Here is an 11,076-nt window from a genome sequence, read left to right as displayed (position 1 = left end):
TCAGCTTATTGTTTTCCCTACTTCCAATTAAAAAGAATTCTGTTACAAAAAGTGCCCAGCACCTCTAATTTAAAAATGAAATCAGCTACAAAATAAATTTTGATACTTTTTTTAAATAAATAAATGACTTAATTGATAATCTGATTTAGGACTTACTATTTAAATGTTCCAGGCTCTCTTGCATAAGAATTATTCCAGAGTATTTCTTTAATTCATTTGTTTAACAAATTTTTATTAAGAACCTACAATCTGTGCTAAATATTAAGGATACAGAGGAAGTAATTCACTGTTTTTATTAGTCTTATAATTTTATGAAGGAAGGTAGACATTGATCAAGCATAGTCAATTTTCATTATCTGTGGATTCCACATTTGCGAATTCATTTACTTGCTAAAATTAGCTTTTGTGGTCATTTGCCGATGCCTTCTGAGGGGCAGCAAATTTGCGGTCCTGTGCCTGTTTCCAGCTGAGGTGGAACAAAGCAATGCTCTACTTTCTTGTTTTAGCTTCCATACTGTAAACAATTGTACTTTTCGCGATCTGTTCAGTGCCACGTTTCCCACTTAGACTTCTTGTTGGTGGTTTCCCTGTTTTAAATGGCCCCCAAGCATAGTGCTGAGGTGCTTGCTGTCTGGTGTTTCCGAGCTCAAGACGGGCTGTGACGTGCCTTATGGAGAAAATAGATTATATTAGGTAAGCTTCCTTCGGGCATGAGTTACAGTGCCTTTGGCAGTGATTTCAGTAGTAATGAATCAACAATATATATTAAATAAGGTGTCTTTAAAACAGAAACACATACAAAACAATGTCATGTGATGATGAGTTGATGGAAATGTGACCAGAGGCTTGTAGGAATCTAAGTATTCAGTGTTCATGGTGACTTTATGTAACATAATGACCAATGAATAACAAGAATTGCCTAATTAAAAGTGTACAAGAGGGATGCCTGGGTGGCTCAGTTAAGCATCTGCCTTCAGCTCAGGTCATGATCCCGGGGTCCTGGGATCGAGCCCCGCATCAGGCTCCCTGCTCAGCAGGGAGCCTGCTTCTCCCTCTGCCTGCCACTCCCCCTGCTTGTGCTCTCTCTTTCTCTCTGATAAATAAATAAAGTCTTTAAAAAAAAGTGTACAAGATACTTTTAAGACGGGACCACATTGGGTATTGTAGCATTAGAAATTATACATGATCTAATGTATGATAGAGCTTAAGCCCTATTATGTCATGTATTTATTCTCATTCAGAATATAGAACATTGTGTTGTCTTACGTTATCAAAATACAGAATTTGTATTCAATAAGACATAAAGCAAAAATTTCCACTTAAAAGATTACATATGCTTATACTTCAATAAGTTATTTTTGGTAGTATCTATAACTCTTTTTTGCTAAGGACTCTTTAATATAACCTGTAATTATTATACTACTTCATGGCAATTGGCCTTAAGATATAGTATCTGGGAACACGCGAAGGAGAAAGAACTTTCAAAACTTCAGTGGTCCTTAAATGTATTGGATTAGAAAGTAAATATGCCTATCCACAATTTAAAAGAGTGTGCTGATTGTCTTTTTCTGATTCATATAAATACAGCTTGATTTATTTAGTATTTTTAAATTTTAGTTTTTAAATTTAGGAAAAAGATTTCAAGAATCCTATCATCATATCTTCCTACTACCTAAACATTAGTCTTGATGAGATATCAAAGAAAGCCAATATTAGTATACTCTTTAGCTCTGATAATATGAATTACTCTTTTTCTTAATCAAAATAAAACAATGGAAGTTGCTCCCGAAGTATTATGTATAGTTAGCTATTCCTTGGCAATTTGAGAAGTTTTTGTTTTACTTATATGTCCTTGTTTTAACACAACAAAAACTTCTGCAGTTCACAAAAACAAGAAAAGGATGAAAACATTAGGTGAATCATATAAAACTGCTGTTTTTGTTGGTCCAAACTGTCAAAAATCAGCAATCTTATATGGATCCAACTTACCGATCTTCCAGTTGGCCAGCCGGTGGTGAGAAGTAGCTGCTAAAGCTGCCAAATGGAGGCCAGAAGTTTGGAGGCAAAGACCATCTTTATCTGCCAAATGTCAACATGACCAATTGCCTTTTGCTTCCTCCTTCCTCCCTCTCTTCCTCCCTCCTTCCCTCTTTTCCTTCCTTCCTTCCTTCTTTCCCTCTCTTCCTTCCTTCCTTCCTTCCTTCCTTCCTTCCTTCCTTCCTCCCTCCCTCCCTCCCTTCTTTCCCTCTCTTCCTTCCTTCCTTCCTCCCTCCCTCCCTCTCTTCCTTCTTTCCTTCCTTCCTTCCTTCCTTTCTTTTTGGTAACAATTTTATTGAGATATAATTCATGTACTATGAAACTCTCTCATCTTTTTTTTTAACAAGAGAAAAGTCTATACCTTTATTTATTTACTTTTCAATCAGTTTAGATCCTTGCGGGGTACGGCATCACACAGCTTCTGTGGCCAGCAGCCTTAGGAGGAAGGTTGCTTGGGAATTTGGCTCGAACCAAGCTACTGTTTCCATGAGCACAAGTTATTTTTCCCTGGATTAGTCTGGTTTTCTTGGGTTTGCCTCCAGGAGTCTCTGTGTTGTTCTGCTTTGTACACATAAGCACATCTCTTTTATTTTTATATTTAAATTCAATTTAGTTAACATATAGTATATTATTAGTTTCAGAGGTAGAATTTAGTGACTCATCAGTTGCATACAACACCCAGTGCACATACATCAAGTGCCCTCCTTAATGCCCATCACCCAGTTATCCCTTCCCCCCCACGCTTCTCCCCTCTAGCAACCCTCAATTTGTTTCCTAGAGTTCAACATCTCTTATGGTTTGTCTCCCTCTCTGTTTTTGTCTTATTTTATTTTTCCTTCCCTTCCTGTATGTTCATCTGTTTTGTTTCTTAAATTCCACATGAGTGAAATCATATGGTATTTGTCTTTCTCTGACTTATTTCATTTGGCATAATACCCTCTAGTTCCATCCACATCATTGCAAATGGCAAGATTTCATTCTTTTTGGTGGCTGAGTAATGTCCCATTTTACACACACACACACACACACACACACACACACACCACATCTTTATCCATTCATCTGTCAATAAACATCCGGGCTCTTTCCATATTTTGGCTATTGTGGACCTTGCTGCTATAAACATTGGGGTGCATGTGCCCCTTCGAATCACTGTTTGTGTCCTTTGCATAAATACCTAGTAGAAGCACATCTCTTGCCTAGATAGAATTCAGTTTCATCTCAAGCATACACACTTTCAATTTTAAGAAGAACTGTGTGCTCCCTTTGGTTCCAGAGACCCCACTTATAGCCAGCAAAAATGGCCTTGGAACACGGCCTTTCAGAAATATTTGTTGTTTTAGGATCCCTGTTCCCAGCGGCCTCCACAGGTTCCAAGATGGTGGTAAACTCACTCATCTAACGTATACAATTCAATGGCTTTTAGAACAATGACTTTTTAAAGCTAATGCAAGATCAGTGGCTGGAAGTTATTCATATGGATGATGACTGTATCAGTCAATGTTTAACCAGAAAAGCAGAGCCAGTAGGAGATACACATTATAGAGATTTATTTCAAGTAATTAGCTTATATGATTGTGGGGCCTAGCTAGGCAAGTCTGAAATTCATAGCACAGGGCTTCAGGAAAGGCAGACTGAAGCTCTTTGTGTGGGCTCAAGTGGCATTCCACAGGCAGGATTTACTAGTCAAGGAAGCTTCAGCCCTGCTCTTAAATCATTTGAAACTGATTGACTTGGGCCCATCCAGATTATCTAGGATAATCTCCCTTACTTAAAAGTCAATTGATTATTGACTTTAATCACATCTACAAACTACCTTCATAGCAACAACTAGATTAGTACTCGATTGAATAATTGAGTACTGTAGCCTAGCCAAGTTGACACATAACATTGACCATTACAATGACCTAGAAAAACCCTTTCGACATGTGAGTAGAGAGAATGAAAGGATTTTATAGAAAGATAAACACAAAGCTGAAAAGCTATTTTACATGTCAGAATACTCTGCCATGGCACTGAATTCTAGTCTTGCTTCTGCTAGTTTTCAGAAGTGATTAGGGCAGATCAAAGAATCAAGCATTTAAACTGAAATGAAAAATTTTCTTTGTTATAAAATACTTAAAAAAACATTGACATGCCAAAATTATCAAGAGATATACTTTGTGGTTTTCTGAGAGCAAGTTGAGCTGTTCTTAGGTTTTGTTTATTTATTTATTTAGTTATTTATTTAGTTAGTTAGTTCTTACCTAAGTTTTAGGCTAATTTTAATGTCTGAGTAATATTCCTTAACCATATACGCCATAACTTACTTTGTCATAGAACACTGAGAGAGCTTCCAAATTTTCACTATTACAAATAACGTATCAGTGAATATTGTGCACATACTTTCTTATTTAGTGTTTTAAAAAAAATTTTCTTTAGAGATAATTCCAGATTTATAGGAAAGTTGCAAAAATAATCCAAAGAATTCCTGTACACACTTTACCCAGATTCCCTAAATATTAATATTATACCATATTTGCTTCATCATTCTCTTTCTCTCACTTTCTCTTCTTACATAATTTTTTTGTTACTATTACTATTTTTTTTTTTTGAGAAATTTGAGAATAAGTTGCAGACTATGATATTTTACCCTAAATGTTTTGGTGTAAATTTCCTAAAGATGGACATTTTCTTACATAACCACAGTAATCAGAATCAGGAAAATTACAGTACAAAATCATAATAGTACTAAACTGTATGGACATTATTAATATTGACAACTGTACCACAAATTAGAGCAAAGAAAAATAATAATTCAGAGTCTATCTAGAATCATGCATTGCATTTATGTCATGTTTTTTAGTGTCCTTTAATGGAATAGTTTCACAGTCTTTGTCTCTCATGATCTTGCTCTTTTTTTAAAGATTTTATTTATTTATTTTAGACAGAGAGCGAGAGAGTATGAATGATGGGGAGAGACAGAGGGAGAAGGAGAAGCAGACTCCCTGCTGAGCAGGGAGCCTGATGTGGGGCTTGATCCCAGGACCCTGGGATTATGACCAGAGCTGAAGGCAGAAGCTTAACCAAATGAGCCACCCAGGGGCCCATGATCTTGCTATTTTTTTTAAAGATTTTATTTATTTATTTGAAGAGAGAGCATACTCAAGCAAGCAGGGGGAGGGGCAGAGGGAGAGGAAGACAGAGAATCTCAAGCAGACTCCACACCCAGTGAGGAGCCTGATGTGGGGCTTAATCTCACAACCCAGAGATCATGACCTGAGCTGAAATCAAGAGTCAGCACTCGACCGACTGAGCCACCCAGGTGCCCCTGAACTTGACATTTTTTAAGAGGACAAGTTATTCATTTTGTCCCTCAACTTGGATTTATCGGACATTTCTTCATGATTAGATTCAAGTTATGCATTTGGGGGTAGAATACTGTGAGTGTGATGCTGTGCCTGAATCTGTGACTTATATCAGGAGGCATATAATATTCATTGCCTTTTACTGGTGATGTTAACTTTGACCACTTGGTTGAAGTGTCATTTGCTGTTTTTCCACTGTAGATTTACTATATTTTATGTTTGAAATTAGTAAGTATCTTGTGTAAGAGATACTGTAAAACCATGAAAATATCCTGAGTAAGGGAAAATAGCTCCCGATCCAGGATTTGGTTTGGTATTACCACATAGGCCTTGATGTTGTTATGAACTGGTTGGGTTTGGGTTTGACCACAGATGGAACATGAATATTTCCCAAACCACAAAATGGCCAAACATCCCCATATCCTGGCTACTATAAATGACTGTTGCTTCTGTACCAGCCTTACTGTAGGTAGTCTTTTCTCCTTCTAGATAAAATTTATTAAGATAACCAATCACAGAAATACCCCCATCCAAAACAAATCCCCCTTCCTTAAACCCTCTAACACAAGTGTAAATCCTATAATAAGTCCTTTCTAACACCTTCTTATTGAGGAATACTACTGAGACAAAAATCTTTATGATTTTACTAATGGGAATATCAAAAGATAATGTTACTACGTTGAAGTTAAGGACTTATTTCTTAATTAAAGATACTTGACAGAAAGTGACAAGATGGAAAGATAAAAAATATTTGTGATACATACAACTGTCAAAGAATTCCTATAAATCGATAAGAAAATAGACACAACATCAAAATGGAAAAACGGACAAAATTTGTGAAGAAGCCTTTCATAGGAAGAAAACATGAATGACAAATAACTATTTTAAAATATGCCCAACCTGGGGGTGTCTGGGTGGCTCAGATGGTTAAGCGTCTGCCTTTGGCTCAGATCATGATCCCAGGGTCCTGGAATCGAGTCCCGCATTGGGCTCTCTGCTCCTTGGGAGCCTGCTTCCCCTTCTGTCTCTCTCTCTCTCTGTCTCCCATGAATAAATAAATAAAAAAATATTAAAAAAAATAAAAATAAAATATGCCCAACCTGATCAATAAATAGATAAATGAAATGTTATATTGTTTACAGCTACTAGATTTGCAAAACTTGAAGCCTGTTAATATCAAGTGTCACAGAGAATATGACTGACTCAATAGGACAGCTTAACTACACTGTTGGTAGGAGCATAAATTAGTGCTAACAGATTGGAAAAATATTTGGCATTATCATATGATAGAGATATTCCCATTTAAAATGAATTTTCTAGGTAAACTTCTAGACCAGAGATGTACAGAAATGTCCTGAGCAGCACAATTTATTATAACAATAATCAAGAAGAGCTCAAATGTCAATCAAAAATAAAATTAGGTAAAAACACACACATTGATGGGTTATATCAAAGGGGCACAACAAAGAAAACCAGAAGCCAACTGAAAGAGCTCCCAGTGGCCAAAGCTGGAACAATGAGAGCCAAAAATAATTAATGAAGCTGTATTCTGTTATAACCCAAAGTTAGAATTAGATAAAAGTTGCACACATTGTGGATACACAAACTGCCACTGAATTGTTCACTTTAACGTGGTTAATTTTATTTTCATGTGAATGTCATCTTAAAAAAAAAAGGCAATTAGTAGCAGGATTAGCAGCAACCCTGAAGAACACAATAATAATAAAGCCAACAGGGTGGCATGACATCACTCCACATTCTTCCATAACAATCTCTGTTTCCTTAGATTTCTAAGAAAAAAAATTCTATGGTGAGAAATATTGGATTTGCATGGTAGAGAAATAAGAGCACAGAGCATTGATATTTAGAGATTTGCTCTATAAGGTATACACTCTCCATAAAGTGTAGCTGGGGTCATATGGACTCAAAGTATTAACAGTTGCTGTTCATGAATAAAGGGGTCTTTCATTTATTAAATTCTTTTTTAAAAAGTGGGACACTAAAAAGTTGATTGGCAGCTTTTTGCACATGGATGGGGCTTTTAAAATTTAGACTGTTAGGGGGACCCTGAATGTTAATATCTTTAGGCTGGTCAGATTCTTCAAACAAGTAGGTTGCCATTTTTAGCAAATAAAAATATAAGGAGCTCAAATATTTCATTTAAGCAAAGAGTAATTTTGTAGTATAAATATGGTCCAATTATCACATGGGAATATACTTACATGAATAATTATTCATTCTCTCTCTGAAATTTAAATTTAATTGAGCATCCTGTATTTTATCTGGCAACCCTATAGACAAGCTTCTTATAATCTCCTGCTTGGGATATAGAATTTTTTTTTTTTTACATCTCTGCTAATTTACTATTATTTTTATTTTTTATTAAGTTTTTATTTTAATTCCAGTATAGTTTACACATGGTGTTACATTAGTTTCGGGTGCAGAATATAGTGATTTGACACTTCCATACATCACCAGGGGCTCATCCCAAGTGCCCTCCTTCAACCCTATCACCTATTTCACCCATCCCCCCACCCACCGCCCTTCTGGTAACCACAAGTTTGTTCTCTATAGTTAAGAATTTGTTTTTTCACAGATATTATGAAACCATATCAAGCAATTTATTTTCTATTATTTATATTTAATTATTTACATTAAAATATTTAAAAATAAACATCTTAAACAAGTTGAATTTATACCAGAAATATAAGGATTTTCTTTATTTTTTATAAAGATTTTATTTATTTATTTCACAGAGAGAGACACAACGAGAGCAGGAACACAAGCAGGGGGAGTGGGAGAGGGAGAAGCAGGCTTCCCACCGAGCAGGGAGCCCGATGTGGGGCTTGATCCCAGGACCCTGGGATCATGACCTGAGCCGAAGGCAGACACTTAATGACTAAGCCACCCAGGCGCCCTGGATTTTCTTAACCTTAGGAAATCTGTTAATGTAGTTAATCAAAAGACACAAAGAAAAAATATATTGTTATATCAAATAGAAGACGCATCTGATTAAATTCACCGTATCTATTTAAGAGAAAAACTGACAGATGGGGCTCCCAGGTGGCTTAGTAAGTTAAGTATCTGACTTTTGATTTTGGCTCAGGTCATGATCTCAGCGTTGTGAGATCGAGGGCAGGTTGGGTTCTGCGCTGGGCATGGAGACTGCTCAAGATTCTCTGTCTCCCTCTCCCTCTGCCCCTCCCCCCAGCTCATGCACCTGCACTCTCTCAGAAAAAAAAGAGAGAGAGAGAGAGAGAGAAAAACTCACAGAAAACTAGAAATCGAAAAGTAGGGATAACTTATATTCCTACCAAATATCAAGACTAAACATCCTATTATCTACTAAATATCAAAACCTAAACTTCATATTTATCATTAGGAGTATTCCAATTCATGTCAGGAACAATGAAAAGATGCCCACAACCTCTAGTACTAATCAAATTGTACTAGGAGCTTTAATCATCTCAGTAGGTGGGAATATGAAATAAAAGAAAAATAAATATCTTTCACTCTTTATATAAAAAGATGGTCCAAGAGAATCTACAGGCAAATTATTAAAATTATCTAAGAGAACTCAGCACACTGTGATTGCACAGTAAATATACAAAAGTTAATTGAAACTTTATACATCAGCAACATTTTTTTAAAAAATTCAAAATGCAGTTTTTCAAAGATAGAAGAAATGTAAGTACTTAGGTAAAATCTAATAAATGAAATTTTAGACTTTTACGGAGAAAAATATAGAACTCCATGGAAAGATACACCCGAATAAAAGAAAGTTTACGGTTTGGAAAATTCAAAAGAACAAATATGTCACTTAGCTCCTAATTAATTTTATTTTTATTACAATACCATCTAAAGTCCCAATAGGGTTTTTGTGATTTTTTAATGGAAATTTAAAAGGCAATTCAAAAATTCTCATCTATCAGTAAAGGGTCAAGAATAACCCTAAAAATTTAAAGAGTACAGACAGTATAGATTCACTTTGGCAGATATGAAGAATTATGATGAAGCCATAAAAATTTAGAAAGTGACAAACCGATGCAGGGTTTGAATACCAGACTAAAGTAATGCAACCAAGAGCTAAGAATGAGACTCATTTGTATGAAGCCACTTTGTAAATTACATAGAGGTGTCATTACAATTCCAGGAAGGACAGATGGTCTGTTCAATACACGGTACTGAGACAATTGGGACAATAAAATTAAATTCTTATCTCACAGTATGCATAAATTAATTTTGGACAGATTAAAGACCTAAATGTGAAAAAGCAACACTTCCAAATATCTAGCAAAAATATTGGAGAAAATATTGTGTCAGCATAGAGGAAGCTTTCTTAAATAAGATGCAAAAGCCCAAGCCAAAAGTTAAAAGAATTGATCATTTGGTTTACATCAAAATTATAAATTTCTGCATTTGAAAAGACACAATAATCAAAGTCATGTCTTAAGAAAAAAATGTTTCCAACAAAAGATTAGTATCCAGAATGCTTAAAGAACTGCAAAGCAATAAGAAAACACATCACACACGATTCATAGATGGGTGAGCCCATAGATGGGTGAGCCCATAGATGGGTGAGCCCAAACTGGCAACACAAATATGAAATGGCATCATTATTAGCCAGGGGAATGCAAGTTAAAATACGGATGAAATATTTTATGGTCATCAGATTGGAATTTTTTAAAAATCTGGAAATACTTAATGCCACTGAAGATGTAGAAGAACAGGAACTCTCATACATAGGATGAAGGGGAGAGTGTAACTCAGTACAACCATGCTGGAAAATTACTTGCTCACATTTACAGGATGCTCCAGCTTTCAACAGAAATCTCACTTCTGGGTACATATGCATAAGGAAATACATGGCATGGATCTTCAATGAAGCATTGTTTTTAAGAGAGGAAAAAACTGGAAACAACTTAAATATTCATGAGTTGGATAACAGATGTATAAGCTGTGGTATTTTCGTATAGTAGAATACTAGGAGGCAGTTAAAATGAATGAATAGCTCCGTATGTATCAACATTGACAATGCTATACAGAACATAGAGAATCAAAAATGTGAGTTGAGAAAGAATAGGTACAGTTTGATACCATTTTAGAGATAAAAATATGTATAGTAACTATAAAATATTGTTTATGGATACATACACATGTAGCAAAACTGTGAAATTATGCACAAGAATGATAAACACCAAATTCAGGATGGAAGTTATGTGTGGGAAAAGAAGGAGAATGGAAAACAGAAAAGGTATACAGTAGGCTCTGTTTCTGAAATGTCTAATTTCCTAAAAAAAAATATAGTGTAATATTAAGGTTGACAGAGCTTGTGGTAAGTATATTATTCTATAGTTTTTCCGTATGAAATATTTTATAAAACAAAATGAAGATAAAATTTAGGCATAAGAATAAGAATCTTCAGGGGATAAGTTAAAATATTGGATATATCATGCCATAGGTCACTCTCAAAATGTTTACTCTTCTGTCTTCACTTTTTCCAGTGGGCAGTTTTTTCTGGCCCGCCTCATTAATGAAGAAAACCTGGTAGCAGAAGCGCTCATTTATTTTAAAAATAGAGATCAAGGGACACCTGGGTGGCTCAGCTGGTGAAGCGTCTGCCTTTGGCTCAGGCTATGATCCCAGGGTCCTGGGATCGAGTCCCACACCAGGCTCCTTGCTCAGCGGGGAG

The sequence above is a fragment of the Halichoerus grypus genome, chromosome 3 (genome assembly GCF_964656455.1).
Source record: "Halichoerus grypus chromosome 3, mHalGry1.hap1.1, whole genome shotgun sequence".
NCBI classification, from domain to species: domain Eukaryota; kingdom Metazoa; phylum Chordata; class Mammalia; order Carnivora; family Phocidae; genus Halichoerus; species Halichoerus grypus.
This window is presented reverse-complemented; position numbering follows the sequence as displayed.